The sequence below is a fragment of the Lithobates pipiens genome, unplaced genomic scaffold (assembly GCF_037356315.1).
Source record: "Lithobates pipiens isolate NorthernLeopardFrog02 unplaced genomic scaffold, aLitPip1_a1.2 Scaffold_19, whole genome shotgun sequence".
In the NCBI taxonomy this organism is placed as follows: domain Eukaryota; kingdom Metazoa; phylum Chordata; class Amphibia; order Anura; family Ranidae; genus Lithobates; species Lithobates pipiens.
The window spans coordinates 546336015-546352624 of record NW_027507764.1 but is presented as its reverse complement, the minus strand read 5'-3'; the positions used below and the strand labels follow the sequence as shown (position 1 = coordinate 546352624).

The following is a 16610-nucleotide window of genomic DNA, read 5'->3' as shown; positions in this document are numbered from 1 at the left end:
ATCAACGGCCAGGCTGAGCAGCTAAGAGGATGTCGGAGGCGAGCGCGGAACTTTCGAAGGGTCAGGTAAATAAAACGGGGGGGGGGGGGGCTGGGGTGCCGGCACTGTCAGATGTTTTTTCATCTTAATGCATAGGTAAAAAGGTAAAAAAGGTAAAAAATGTTTACCTTTACAACCCCTTTAAGGTAAAAAAAACTCAGCCCTTAGAACCACTTTAAAGTGGTTGTAAACCCTAGATTAAGGCTTACCTGTAGGTGCTGCAAATATCTCCTAAACCTACATGGTTTAGGAGATATTTACAATTCCCAGTACGGGGATTCCTTCTGCGCATGCACCAATGTACTCAACGCATTCGCACTGTAGAAGGGTCATGGCGTGCCATTTTCATTAAGTGACATGTTGTGACTGGGGGCTCCCATGTGCATGTGCGGGTGTGATGTCATGTGACTCTGGCCAGTCTCAGAGCCGGAGTCCGTGACCCTGGAAGAAATATGGATGCTTCCAGCCGGCGAGGAAATCAGGGACATCACTGGCTCCTGTGCCAGGTAAGAGACACATAATGGGCTACTATGCGATGCTTAGTAGTCCATTATGCTTTGCCTTTGCAGGGAAACAAAGAGGAAGTACACCCATCAGGGTGTACTTCCTCTTTAAAGCTGGCCATCGATGGATCGAATCTCAGCAGGTTTAGCAGAGACAGGCCAAGATTCTTTCTATTTATGGGCAGGTTGGTTTGTTTTGAAGTCAATCCATCACATGACTTCATTATAACCAGCCTGTCAGATACTGAATGTGTTGATGGGGAAATAAAGCAATTTTTTTCCTTCTAACTGTGGTGAAAAGAAAAGTGCATGATTTAGGATTTCTAAAGGGCAGGGGCTGATGTGCATGTGTGAAGTATGTAAAACGCATGTAAATTGTTGGTGATATATAAATACCCTTAATAAACAAATTAATAATAATTCATCAAAACAAATATAAATGTAAATATATATATATATATATGTTTTATCCCTATTGTGGGGTCGCCAGTATGTTATTTGTACATTGAAATCATATCCCCTCTCAAGCGTCTCTCTTCTCCAGGGAGAATAAGTTCAGTGCTCCTAATGCAGCGTACACACGGTCGAACTGTTTGACGTACTTAGTCTGTTGAAACACATTTCAGCGGACAATCCGCTCGTGTGTGGGCTTCAGCGGACTTTTTCAGCGTGCAGTCCGGAGTACTAAGAATTTCGGTTTTTCCAAAAATCTGTCCGTCGTACGTCATCGCGCAAGCTTTCGTCGGACTGTTTGGGTATCCGTGTGTGGTCAAGTCCGTTCAGTGGAAAGTACGCCGGATTGTCCGTCGGATTGTATGACAGACTAAGTACGTCAAACAGTTCGACCGTGTGTACGCGGCATAACCTTTCCTCATACCTAAGGTCCTCCAGTTCCTTTATTAGCTTTGTTGCCCTTTTACTGGACTCTTTCCAGTTACAGCACATCCTTCTAAGGACTTGTGCCCAGAACTGCACAGCATACTCTAGGTGTGGCAGGACCAGAGTCTTGTAGAGTGGGAGAATTGTCATTTTATCTCTGGAGTTGATCCCCTTTTTAATGCATGCCAATATTCTGTTTGCTTTGCTTGCAGCAGCTTGGTATTGCATGCCATTGCTGAGCCTGTCATCAATTAGGACCCCCAGGTCCTTTTCCATCCTAGATTCCCCCAGAGGTTCTCCTCCCGGTGTATAGATTGAATTCATATTTTTGCCACCCAACTGCATTATTTTACATTTTTCTACATTGAACCTCATTTGTCATGTAGTTGCCCAACCCATTAATTTGTTCGGATCTTCTTGCAAGGTTTCCACATCCTATATTGAACTTGGCACCTTACGTTGTAATAATATAGCATTATTTTGGCACTGACATAGACAGAATCTTAGTAAATCCCATCACTAACTAAAACAAACAAAAACAGAAATCACACATGGACTAGTTACCGTAGCTCTATGACAGCCTTTTCAACCAGGGTTCTGGGGAACCCTAGGGTTTCTCTAGGGGTTGCTAGCGGTTCTTTGAGCAATGAGCAACTTTTGCCACTCATGTGACCAACTATTGAATTCAATTACCTTTTTAGTTATCTGTAAGGGGGATTCTTCCTACTGACCCTAAATGTAATGGCTCGTACACACGATCGGAAATTCGGGCAGCAAAAGACCAATGAGAGCTTTTGGTCAGAAAATGCAACCATGTGTACGCTCCATCTGACTTTTACTGGCGGAAATCACGCCAGCAAAAGATTGAGAGCAGGTTCTCCATTTTTCGGTCGGAAAAAGTTCTGATCGGAAATTCCGACCGTCTGTAGCAATTCCGACGTGCAAAACTCCTACGCATGCTTGGAAACAATTTGACGCATGCTCGGAATCATTGAACTTCATTTTCTTGGCTTGTCGTAGTGTTATTCGTCACTGCGTTCTTGACGGCTCGAAAGTTCAGAGAACTTTTGTGTGACTGTGTGTATGCAAGCCAAGCTTGAGCGGAATTCCGTCAGAAAAACCATCCAAGATTTTTCAGACGGAAATTCTGTTTGTGTGTACGGGGAAAAAGAGGGTGAAATTCTTTCTTTTGACCATTACACAAACATATCAAGATTTGTAGATAAAATAATGATTAGCAGGGGTCCCCTGAGACCAGAAAGGTATTTCAAGGGTTCCACCATGTTAAAAAGGTTGAGAAAGGTTACATAATGCGGTCAAAAATGTAATAAACCTAATTCTGTGTCCGTATAATATTATGACAAAAATGCTGCCATTAATAAACCTATTCGGAAATGATCACAGCATATGCAAATGATCCAAAATAGGACACTTATTAGAAGGCTTTAGAAGTTTAGTCAGTGCACCTGATTTTTTTTTAAGTCTTTACATCTCATAGATTAGTCACACAGGTTAATATTTCCTCTTGTTGACTGATGTCATTCCTAGTTTCCTATGAACATACATTTTTATTCTTTTTTTTTATGTAACAAATTCATATCTGTTTATTTCTTTGCATCCGTTCCTTATCAGAAAGACTTGTATGCTTTCATTTTTACCATCAAGTGAAGGCAGTGTTATGAAGTCACAGAAGAAGACCTGTTTCACAACACTTTTAAGTTAATCTGGACTTGGCACAAAGAGGGCAGCTTGGCGGACATGCAGGGATGGCTCTGAAGATGAGTCATGGCACAAAAAAGGCTCTTTGGAGGAAAAGCTTGCAACGACATCATTTTTTTTTTCTCCCTCCGCCTGGTATCGCTAACCTTTCCATGGAACAATTTCTGTAGCCGAAGCCACATTTCAAGTGTGAGATTGGTTGTAATAGTCTATCATGATGTGATATTCACACACAAGGAATTAAGGCCTCTTTTGCAGTCGAGGTTTAAAGTGACATATTAAAAAGAGCCCACTCTTGGCGCTGTGCTGCTCAAGCAGGTAATTAGTTTACATTTACAGCTTGGTGAAAGGCTTTCCGGATGGAGCTTCCTTGTAGATCGCACTACTTGCTTATAATTGCCCAAAACTGTGCAGAAATGTGCATGTTCTGACATTGCTGTGCAAGATGTTTTAATTAATTGTACTGCCATACTGCCACCGACCAATAGGTCATTACTGTAGCTTAAAGGGAAATAACAGTATATTTTTTGTAAGTGTACTGTGTATTATTGCAGTATTTACTTTCATTTAATTTGGATTTTGCACTTCAGGCAGGTTGGGCTTCACATTTTTGTGTAGACATTTTGTACTTTAGCCAGTCGAACAAGCTATTGGGGGCTTACTGGTGTCACTTTGCTTCCTGCCTGATGACTTCTGTAATAAAATACCAGTGTCACTGTTAGGGGTCAGGCTTGGAGACCAGTAGCTATAGCTGTAGAGAGGCTCCCACCAACCAACTGGATATGGATATTCAAGCAGGACCCCGTGACGGTTGACATGGGCTTACACCGGGTGTGGAGTCTAACCACTAATCGGCATTTAAACTGGCTCTGAGGAAAGAGGGGATCTCCCCTCGAAAAGTGTCAGTAATCTGGGAGTTTCTCCCACGTGCTGGACACAGTCCTGGTGACCTAGTCGCTTTGTGTCCATTATGGACTTTGAAATGCTTTTATGATTGATTTGTTTGTGAATATATTTCCTTTATTTTTATACTAAAAAACATTACTTGGGTAATGCGCAAGGTTGGTGCGCCCTCTTTTTGTTTTCCTCTATACTGTTTCCATTGGGTTTCCCCTGACCCCTGGAGGGGCAGCAAGGTATGTGCATTTACCCAGAGCCATAGAGATCCTAGGCAACACCAACTTTTGCGCGCAGAAGATTTTGTTTGAGGGTATTTAAACATGCATGGGGCATAAATTCAAGCAAAAAAGTAAAAAAAAAAAAAAAAAGGTTTTAGATTACAATTTTTTTTTTTTTAATGGGTCGGACTTAATGGACCACTTTTTCCTTCTATGTTTCTACCAATGTATAAACTCTGTTACATTCCTGTCTGGGTATTGCAGAAAGTAATACAGCCATACCCTACTTTTAAGTACACAATGGGGTTTATTTACTAAAGCTAGAAAGTGCAAAATCAGGCTCACTTCTGCATATAAACCAATGAGCTTCCAGGTTTTATTGCCAAAGCTTAAAGGGGTTGTAAAGGTAAATGTTTTTTCACCTTAATGCATTCTATGCATTAAGGTGAAAAAACATCTCACACTGCCGGCGCCCTCAGTCCCCTCGTTTTACTTACCTGACCCCTCAAAAATCCCACGCTCGCCCCCGCCATCCTCTTTGCCGCTGATTGGCTGAAGTGGATGGATTGAAAGCAGCGCAGTCATTGGCTCGCGCTGCTGTCAATCACATGCAATGACGCAGTGCTCCGGGGGGCGGGGCCGTGTGATACAGCGAGCAGCTATAGCCACCGGCTGTATCACAGGAGCACGCCCGCATGTGCTTCTCACCATGTGAGGGAGCTCGCATGAACGTGAGAAGTACCTGCGAGAGGAAGCAGAGACAGTCGCCAACGGACCCCAGAAGAGCAGGTTCGGGGCCACTCTGTGCAAAACGAGCTGCACAGTGGAGGTAAGTATAATATGTTTGTTACCTTAAAAAAATTTACTTTACAACCCCTTTAATTGAACAAGCTGGGTTTAGAAGCTCATTGGTTTCTATGCAGAAGTGAGCCTGATTTTTGCACGTTCTAGCTTTAGTAAATAAACACCATTGTGTACTTAAAAATGGGGTATGCCTGTACAGACAAGTTTTTTTAACAGTTGATGCTGTGAATGATGCGTGTCTCCATTTAAATATGTGGTGGTAGCTACCATGTGTGTAAATATATACATTCCAGCGCACTCCATACAGAAATATGGACCCAGTCAGAGGAGGGTGCTGTGGTGAAATGGCGAATATTGCCTCCAAAAGCTTAAGTCCAATCCAAGATAGCACTTCTGCCTAAGAAAGTGATCCCTATGCTTTGAAACGTCACTGCTTTCAGATGGTCACAATGAATAAATTTGCCAGCACACCATGGATCTTCAAGTTAAGTCCAAATCTTTTTTTTATTAAAACATGACCACATCACAGACAAGTGAGTGCAACGTTTCGTAGTCATATAGAACCCCTTCGTCGGGCACCTTGGCAACCAGAAGATCCATGATATGCTGGGAAATATATTTATTGTGGCTTTCATGATCCAGTCTTCAGCTGGTGGTTGCTACAGCACCCAATACCCTAGAGCTTTCTCTAGGAACGTGTGCAATGGGAATATGGATTATTGCTTTCAGATGATGACATTAACAATAAACACGGTATGCTGGTAATAATTTGGACTGGAGCTATCACGTGTATGCAAAGGGTTAAATGCATAGTTTACCTGGCCTAGTGGCTACCACTTATAGCATGCTAGTGCTTATAGTGCGTAGCTTGTTGTCCCATGAACTGGAAAATCATTTTGCATGGTGAGTCTAAGCCCTTGTACACACGGTCGAACATTCCGACGGAAAATGTCCGATCTGACCATGTTGTCGGATAATCCGACCATGTGTGGGCTCTATCGGACTGTTTCCGTCTGAATATCTGACCAGTTTTAGAGCTGGGCTATAAAATTTTCCGACAACATGATCTGATCGGACTTTGTCCGATCGTTTGTAGAGAATTCTGATCGGACAAAGTGCCACGCATGCTCAGATCAAATTACGAGACCAAAGCTATTGGCTACTAGCCTGAACGTAGTCCCGTCGTAACTAAATTACGTCATCACGTTCTGAATGATCGGATTTTCCAACAACTTTGTCCGACCATGTGTATGCAACAACAGTTTCAGACAAAATCCGACGGATTTTGTTGTCGGAATGTCCGACCGTGTGTACAAGGGCTAAGAGTGTAATCGTCACAGTATGGTCACATTGATTATTGATCACAGCACTAGTAAACCTCCTTTCCCATCCCAGATTGATTTATAATCTGCAGTCAGTTTTTTTTTTGAATTCCTAAACTCAATGGACATGTGCTTTTAACCTAAATAACTAGTTTAACTATGTTAAAAGGAGCTTTTCTGCTGCAGGCAAAAGGAAAATATATCAATGGTAGGAAAATTAGAATAGAAATGAAGAAACCAATTATAGTAATGAAAAAATATGATATTATGCTGCATTTTTCTCTAGAAACATAATCAATTCTATTTTAAAAGCTATGCCTCCCCTGCAACATGTACAAAAACATAAAATACCCTGAGCAATTAACATATAAATGTCACTTACCAGTAAATATTTGCCTTCAGGTGCTTTCAATAATAACTCAGAATCAGTATGCACTGAATACACTTTAGTTTTACTCTAAATCCTAATTCCAGGATAGAGGTGATGGGAAATCTTCTTAATGGGACCACAAACAGCAATAAAAATCTAAAGGTTATAGACTTTTCCTTCTCCCAAAGATTGGTCTGGAGCTGGGCTTTAAAATAGACGGCAGCAAAAATGAATTACAGTTTTGGATGGAGTAGGTAAGGGATACAATTTCTGCTATGTTTTTATTCAAATGTATGTGGAATATGGTATGGATTCATGGTAGGCCACAGTCAAATTGTTTTGAAGTCTTCTTATACAAGAAGAGTAGAACTCCTGTTTTGTTTTATATGCAAATTGAACCAATAAGGAATGAGCACGACAAAGTTGTGTTACTTCTTTGTACTTTCAAAGATATAACCTTGTTTACAACCAATTGAGGATGAATCAATGAGACTTCTCTCTTTCTGGATTTACTGCTGGGTGGGTTGCTGAACTTATGGTCCTGGATTGAGCGGTGTCATCGGTGTTTTGGATATATCTATCCAGCCATCCATCCAGAGCTTATCTCCATGATCTTCTGTGCAAGCAAAGGCCCTGGCTGGGCTATAGCCACATGCCTGGTTTTGCTTGCCATCTGGTAAGCACGTTTTTCTAAAAAGTGGTGGCACACTTTGTTGAATGAACTCACTGTGGTATTAATATTAGAAGAATCTTATTATTACTCCACAATCATTTGCCATAAGAGAGATGATCTTAATTTCTACCATCAAATACTTATAAATTGGACTTTTTTAGCGCGGCTTCTTCCTTTCCATGTTTTTATTGCTGTGACTCTGTCAGTTAGATTTCCTTTCACTTCCTGTCCAGAGAAATGTTCACAAAGAAGATAAATCCCACCACAGACATTTGTCTCTATAGTGGGGTACACACTGTGAGAAAATTGGAAGAAAACGTCCGTACGAGTGGCGATCATTCAATTTTCATATAGTGTTTACACAACTTTCAACATCCGATTCAGACTTTCCAAGCGCAGATTTCCAAAGGGACAAGCTCCAAAAAATGTCTCATATGTGAACAGAACTATAGATTTTTATTTAATGTGTACTGGTTTTGTATGAGAAAAACTGGATACAAAAATCTGTGCATGGTCAGAAACACAGTAAGTCAAGCAAAAAAAAGCCTTTGTCGTACAAGAATTTTCAAACAATTAGTACCATCCTTGCTGTGAAACATTGAGGAAACCCGAACAATCAATCACCCGATTTGCTTATAGTGTGTACCCAGCTTAAAGGGGTTGTAAACCCTAGTTTTTTTTTTTATTACATATCATACTTACCTCCACTGTGCAGCTTGTTTTGGCCCCCGATCGTCCATTTTTGGTATCCCCTGGCAGCTCTCGCAGCTCCTCCCTGCATCAGATAACCCCTTAGGATAAGCGCTCTGCTGGGGGGTTACCTTACGGACGAGCTCCCGAGTCCAGCATTTGCGTCCATAGACATGAATGCCAGACTCGGCCCCGCCCCCCAGTGCCCGAGTCATTGGATTTGATTGACAGCAGTGGGAGCCATAGACTGTGCTGCTATCAATCTATCCAGTCAAGAGCCGGGAGCCCGTGGAGAGAGGGACAGCACATCCCCGCCAAAGGAAATACGGGGCTCAGGTAAATAAAATGGGGGGGGGGGGGCTAGGGGGCCAGTCACTGCCAGGTGTTTTTTCACCTTAATGCATAGGATGCTTTACAACCCCTTTAACCCTATTAATGTAACTTCCCCTTTTTTGTAGGTACAGGTAACCTTGGTCAACCTTGCCCCCACAGAGGTGTCAGTCACAGCTGCTGTGTCCTATGTGGTGCGCACAATCCCACAGAGCCAGTTTCATCTGGATGAGATACATATTAATATTGTGTATTTTCCTATGTAGGCAGTCTTGTCTTTACATTTTTCAGGCTCCACTTAGAGTGGAAGTCCATGCAAAATCTAAAATCACTGTATCTATAGACACCAGGGATCTAACACTAACCTCTCTATCCTTGTAAAGAAAAAATGAATATACATACCTTTTTGTAAGCTGATCTGACACGCTCCGACCGGATCCCACGCTGAGCATTCAGCCGCGGCTTCTCTGTGTAGGCGGGTGCAGAGGAGATGGAGGACGACTGAAGCCCCATAGTAACTCTAAGGGTGACGTCACTTCCCATTCATTTCACAGCCGTTGTCCTCCGTGTCCTCTGCAGAGCTTCTTTCTGGTGCTTCCAGAGCAGGTCAGAACGGCTTCCACAAAGATATGTATACTCATCTTTTCTTTATAGGGATAGAGATCTTAGTGTTAGATCCTTAATGTCTATAGATGCAGGGATTGTAGATTTTGCATGGACTTCCACTTAGCTCAAGCTGAAACAAATACGCACGAGTGATTGAGTAATACAGTGACTCCTCCCACCTCCACCCCTTTCCTGACTGCCTTTCAGATGGGTCTGTAACAAGTTTTGAATACAATGTAGTGATATATTATTGTAGCCTGGGTATATAATTAATTAGTTATTATAAGTACTCTTCTGCAGCAACCCAATTCTTCCAGAGAGAGGCACTTTATTGACTTCCAACACAGAACAAAGGCTTGCAACAGATGACACAATCCAACAGAGTATAATTACGACAACGCTAGTAAATATTCAGAGACCCATGTTTCCTAGACCTTGGTGCCTTCATAATCCCACACTGAGACAAGACTGAACGCCATGTTATATCCCCAACACACTGAATGGCTGAGCAATTTGATTGTCCCTTTCCTTTAAATGCTTTGATCTCCTTGTGACAGAAGATGACCCCTAGCCGTGAACAGCTGTAGTCATAAACTGCCCTAATTTGCATTCTTGCATATTAACATCATCAAGTTTCCTTCAATATGCGCAATTAGATTAACAGATACCACCATAACACCCTTTTGAGGTGTAGAATGGTCTTGTATGTGTAGCGCTGACATCATGGTTTATTGATGTGATTATACATGACTTAATGTGAGGTATATGGACATTACTGTGGTTTCGCACTAGAGCAATCTCGTACCCAAATATGGGTAACGCACCTGTTTATCATTTACCTCAGAACAACCTAAAGACTTGTACAGGAAGTGACTGTTTATTTTCGATTCTGAAGGTTGACCTCATTACCTAGGAGTCCATGTGTGACCTACCCATGAACACTCTCTTACGCAGTGCATGCTGGGTAGGGGATATAAAGGACAGCAGCGGCTATTTTAGGTCTCTTGGGACCACGCTGCCTGCCTGTGCGAATCTGTGAGGAGGTTTCCGGGAGACAGCTGCAGACAGTCACCGCAAATTGCAAACCTGCTTGTTTGCAAGGTGATTTGATGGAGCCTGAGAGCTGGTGATCAGATTGACGAGGCCCAGAGACGCTTATCGGAGTATCGGAGGACCAGATCCAGTCAGCGGAGTGACACAGAGCATCTGCCCAGCTGATACAGAAGCAAGCTACAGTTGCCGGATCAAAGTCATCACCCGGAACTCCGATCCAGGTGGTGAGCGGGTTATGGCCCACCGTTTGTTAATTTGCTGCACACAGTTAGACTGACAGGCCTCGCTGGAACCTGTTGTTCCACGAAGGCATAACAGAGCAACTGACATTGAGCAGGCTTGAGGCCTACTTCACTTTAGTGCCCAAGTGTTGTGTATAAGTTCTTGAAGTTACACCTGGAGTACCTTAAGCTAACTCTTACCTACCTTTTGGATTACAAATATCAGAGGAGTCATCTCTAGCTAGCGAAGAAAGAAGATACGGGAGAGAGTACTTTAAGTGAGGCCTCACATATAACTTTAAAGTAGCGGGAGTTCCCAGGTTTAGATACATAGAAATATATATATATATATATATATATATATATATATATTTATTTCATATTGTATTTGTCTGTTGATTTATATTGTACTGACATCCTACGTTGGGATGGCAGTGCAATCTCTGTAACCACCTGCTTTAATATACTTGCAGTAAAAATATTTCTGGTTAAGTGCCCAGTTGTGTGGCGTGCTGTTTTTCCCTACCAGGTGGAGCCAGAGGATCCTGAGGGTATTATACAGGTACTTTACATTGTTTTATATGGTACTGTATTACATTGCACCACAGCTGTGCCAAGGGGATTGAGTCAAGTTAGTGGGGTTTCTTGGTAGATTGCAGGCCCAATTCAAACCAGCAGCTCCTTCGGGGGTCAGTGCTACATATGGAATACCTTATATCCCTAATCTTTATTCTTGCATCTTGAGTATCTAAAAGAAAACATCTCCTGCTGTGCTCTCTCTCTATAGGAAGCCCATAGTAAGCTGTAAATCATGTGTCATAGGTACACCCAAATCCCTGTACACACTGGTCGAGTGTCGGGAAACAATGGCCGGTTAAAAAAAGTCAGACATTTGGCAGATGTGTATGTCGGTCTGTCCAACAGAACGTGAAAACCATCAGCGCTCTCAGACAATGGCTAATCGGAGGGTTTTGGCTGGGGGGCCACCCCTGTCAGAACACAACAGCTCACCGGGGGGAGATCGCTGAACTAACCTCGCATGTTAGTACAGTGATTCCTACCGGAGCTGTCAGGTTTTTTTTTTCGTGCAACCTGTGGGATTGCACAAAAAAAAAACTGTAGCGTGTACCCGGCTTTACTAAAAAAATTTAAACTGAGAGAAAGTGTATACAAAACTCATATAAAACTGTTTAAAAGGCATTAAATAGATTAGCGTAAAACAATTATAGTTTCCTTTAATAAAAATGTATTATGCATTGAGCTTGCGTTAGGCTTAGAGATGTTCTTGCTAGTGCTTTAGCGCACAAAAGAATTTTTGTATTTTTCAGCATTTTGTTACTATTATTTTTTTTCCTTTATTATGTCTGGCACTAATCTGTGAGGCTTGTCTGTTATTGTGACAACATAAACTTTTGCCTGTAGTATCATTTTCTACTGACATAATACACTTGGAGCTTAAAAAAAATAATAATAATACGCATTATTTCCTAAAGAGAATAAACATTTCACTGATCAAATTTACATGATTTTATCTTTATAAATGTTAATCCTTTTGTAGTTCCTCCGCAAATCCAGAGTTCTCCTTTAATAGAAACACGTTTCCCCTTGCTCCCATATCTTATGTTTTGTAGCCCAATCATATTAATAATAATGGTGAGCCAGGCCATGAATTATGATTCAAGTGTGGAAAACATGCAGGATTAATTGTATAATTTAAATTTTAAAGATCTCCTATTATGGAGTCTTTGTGAATATAATTATTTGGCCCACAAATAGATTGAAGGATAGAAAGATCTCTGCTTGTATAAAGGAGCTGCATTTAAATAGGCTGGTTAATATTTCACATAACAAAAAAAAATATCTCCGGGGATGTCATGTGTCTTTGGTGTAACCGTGACACATAGTTTTCTCTTCTATGGTTTTGAAAGGTTATTTAATGACAATAAAATGGTGTATAACTGGAAATAACACTGTAAAATTGTCATTATTATCCTGTACTTTCTGATAAGCAAATTAAATTCTGTCTTTCATCTACATATATTGGCTGGGATTAATTTGCTCATTCCAAGCAATTTCTATGAGGTGCAGAATAGATAGGAATTGAAAGAGCTCTTGCACTGCGTTATTATTTTCCTTTTGTATTTGCTTGAATATTAGAAAATATAAAAGACATTCACCCATGCATAGCCATATCCACATTTTGTTTGTTTTTTATGCACTTTTGGGGGATGTGGGGTGTTTGTTAATGGGGGTGAAAATGGGTTTTCTTGGTGGGGAAGGGGTTTGCTAAACAGGATGGAAAGAGTTTTTCTTGAGGAGGAGGAATTTTCTTAGTAGGGAGAACATATTTGCTGGGGGTAGGATTTTTGCTTTCGGAGGATTTGATAGGGGGTGGGGGATGATATACATACTCTTGACCCTGTACTCTTTACATTACATTCTGCTGACCCCTATAATCTATACCATGGGTCTTCAAATTGTGGCCCACAGGTGGGATGAGGTCCTTTGCTTGCCTGTATCTGGCCCTTAAAGCACTATTGCTCCCACTGACAGCAGCAATGGGGAACTAATTCTGCCACTGACACCAATGATGGGGCACTATTTCTCCGTCTGACACCAATTGTGTTACTCCAGACACCAAGCCTATGGCATTGTTTACTCCCACTGATGCCAGGGCATTTTCTACTCCCACTGGCCACAGTCCGGCCCCCTAAAGTTTGAAGAGCAGTTAGCTGTTTTGATAGTTTGTTGACCTCTGCTCTATACATTACATACTCCTGACCCTGTAATCTTTACATCACATACTCCTGACCCATATGCTCTATACATTTCATACTTCTGACCCTGTACTCTTTACATTAAATGCTCCTGACCCCTATACCCTATATATTACATTGTCCTGACCCTATGCTCTATACTTTACATTCTTCAGACCTTGTATTCTTTAAATTACATACTCCTGACCCTATGCTCTATACATTGCATACTTCTTATTGTGCAGAGTATTGCAATTAAGCTCTGGAAGCTTATTGGATACAGAAAACGGCTTTACTTTTATGGAGGATGTTAGATTATGTCTTACAGCATTGGAAACATGAAACAAGAAGAGAAAACAAACGTGTGCATTGAGCATAGATAGACAATACATCCTGTTATAACATAGAATACAAGAACTATACACTATCATACCACATCGCCACCTGCTCCATAGATAGGTATAATGCATACAGTATTGTCAGTTTATTAACAACTTTTCATTCATTGTTTTTCCAACACCCCTTCTCAATAGCATGTGCGTTGTCAAATTATATTCATCTCCTTCTGGATATAATTATAACGTTCCTTCAATAAAGGCTTGGTGAGTGCATCGGCAGTAATCTCCTCTGATGGGCAGTATTGAATGTCAATAACACTTTGCTCTTGCTTGTCCCTCAGTAGGTGATACTTGAAGTTGATGTGTTTGGTCCTAGGATTGACCCTTTCTGATTGTGTAAGTTTTATACATCCCAGGTTGTCTTCAAAAATGGGAATTGGTTTTGACATGTCTATCTCAATGTCCATAAAATGTTGACAAATCTATATTGCTTATTGACAAACGTATGCTGCTGCAATGTACTCTGCTTCAGTTGAAAATAGCCCAACAGTTGTTTTCTTTCGACTTTCGACTGTGCATTGCCCAGCCCAATCAGCATCCATAGTGACCAGTGTTGGATTCAATGTTGCTGGTAACCGTAACTTCATCTGAATTGTTCCTTTGAGGTACTGCATCACTCTTTTTACTGCATTCTAGTCACACTGACAGGCAGCTAAAACTTTCCTGCATAGTATGCCCACTGCTGCCGCTATGTCTGGTCTTGTCAAAGTGGCAACATATAGCAGCTTACTGATTACTCTGCAATACATGTCACTGTTGGGTAGTGAATGTAGCACTAACCCCCGAAGGAGCTGCTGGTTTGATTGGGCTTACCATTACCTTCTTCACCTCGATTTGCGCCTAGGGGTTTCCCATGGTAGATGGCCCAGAAACTTTAGAGACTGACAACAAATCCACTTAAAGGGATTTTTATTTCCAAAAAAATGTAGTTAACGAACAGTCTCTTAGTATAGGATCAGAGGGTTAGGAGGAAAGTCCAGGTACTCTTAGTGTCAAAGTCAATAATAAAGAACTCTCTTACTTTGAGTAAATCTAGAGAATAGCCATTCACTGCTGGATGTTCACTCAAGTTTGATAGTCCCTCTCTCACAAGGCCTAGCAACCAACAAGGTTTTTAAATCAGGAACAAGTCTCTGCCACAGACGTTGTTGTAGAACATGTAGGAAACTAGAACTTGTAGAACATTCATGGTGGTACCAGTATCTTTCAGCCGGTTCAATGATACCCATGAGGTTGGATTCACTTAGGTCCCTCAGCTTCACCAGGCTCTTGCTAAGAAGCCAACCCATACGTGGCCTTCTTCTGAAGAGTCCTCCCCTGGATAGCTACGAAGTTGCTGGGCCTCTCCACAACCTGAGACGGCGCCGGACCACCTCGGAATCCTTTCTTTCGTTTCCTTGTCTCGGGCTAGACAGTGCCCCAGGTGGTCAGGCTGAACACCCTATAGTCCAGTCAGACTGAAGCTGAGGTCAAAATTTGGAATAATTATACCCAAACCAAACTGCAGTTCAGGTGTAACATTAAATTTCAAAAACATAGTGCGTGCTCTTCAGGAGCTGGCGCTACTCGAGTTTTCTGCTTCATTGATCTTTTGATAGCCAGGTTCCATAGGAGTTTTCACTTGCTTTGCATCTTGCATATGGAATTGTTCCAAGATTTCTGAGATTGGTTGAGAAGATAACTTCCATCTTATTCTCTCTCTATTTGGATTCCCAGATAGTAACTAATGTTGCCAAGATCTTTGATTTAAAAATGTTAATTTTAGCTTGTGAACTAGCTGAGAATTCCTTACTCCATTACCAGGTATATGCGGTGTCCCCTACCCACTGAACATTTCACCTGGTTTCACTTTCTTTTGATTGCCCTACGCCTGTTGTCTGCTGGGATATGGGTAAGCAGCCTGGCTCTTCTTCCCCTCTTTTATCCATATAATCATATTGTTTAACCATGATGTTGTATTCTAAGTTTCTTATGTTTTTTGCATTCTTTATGCCTTCCGGCAATTACACTGTCTTTCTGATTAAATTGTTAACTAAATTGCAGATACCCTCCTGACGAAATGACTATTGTCCCCAAAACTAGTTGAGAAAGATGACATCTGTGACCAATTGTCCTACTGTGATTCTCTCTCTCTTTAGAGGTTAAATTATTTCTTTGGTGATATGTATGAACTGCTACCTTGTTTTAATTTGTAATTGTTCATTTTCTCTCATGCATTAATAAAATCTCTTATATATTTTTATATCTGTTTTATCATTCAAAATTGTATTGCTTTACTGTACCACGATAGTCCAATTGCCCCCATGCTCTTGTGGCAGCCTGGTTGGGGACTAGGCTCCCAATCCTGTTGTGTTTGGCGTTTCGTGGCACCCGATTATGGAGTGTGAGGTGAGTCAAGTGTGATGAAATTGTCAGGGCTGGTCAGCCCTTCCTTCTCAGAGCTGGCTGCTCAGCTGTCAGCTAATTGACAGCTCTCATCTCTCTGCACAGGTTACCAGCTGTTGTGGATCTGCTGATCAGTCCCACCTACTTAAAGATTTGCAGCTCACTTCATTCCTGCCTTTGCCCTGGTCACATCACAAGAAACCATCTCCTGCTTTCCTGTTTAAAGACTGGCTTTGCTGACATCCCTTCTGGCTCCTTATCCTGCTTGCTGTTCTTCTACTTGGATACTTGACTTCTGGCCTGGCTGATTACCCGATCTGGTTACTGGACTCTGGCTTGGCTGATTACCCGATCTGGTTACTGGACTCTGGCTTGGCTGATTACCCGATCTGGTTACTGAACTCTGGCTTGGCTTACTACCCTGTCCGGTTACTGAACTCTGGCTATGCTTTGACTACGCTTACTCTATTTACCTTTTTATATTTATTAATAAACAAGTGTGATTTTAAAGCACTTCTGTCTCGGTCTGGTTCATGGTTTCTGACAGTAGGCGAAGGCCCTGAATTCAACAGATACAGTCAATCCACTTGGTAATATTTTTTCCAGATTGGATGAACAAGATCACGTATAGATCAGTTTGCCATAACGTTACAAGCGCTCACCTGGAATCCCCCACTGTGGCTGCTCCGGTACAACCTGAGTTGCAGGCTGTCTTTGCTACTGCATCAATCTCTGTGCAGGCAC

General features: G+C 41.6%; 1 protein-coding gene across 1 annotated transcript in view; it reads left to right on the top strand.

The window, feature by feature from the left end:
• The window catches only part of SAMD12 (sterile alpha motif domain containing 12), a 927470-nt gene that overhangs the window by 776739 nt on the left and 134121 nt on the right, over positions 1 to 16610 (top strand). The window lies entirely within an intron of this gene.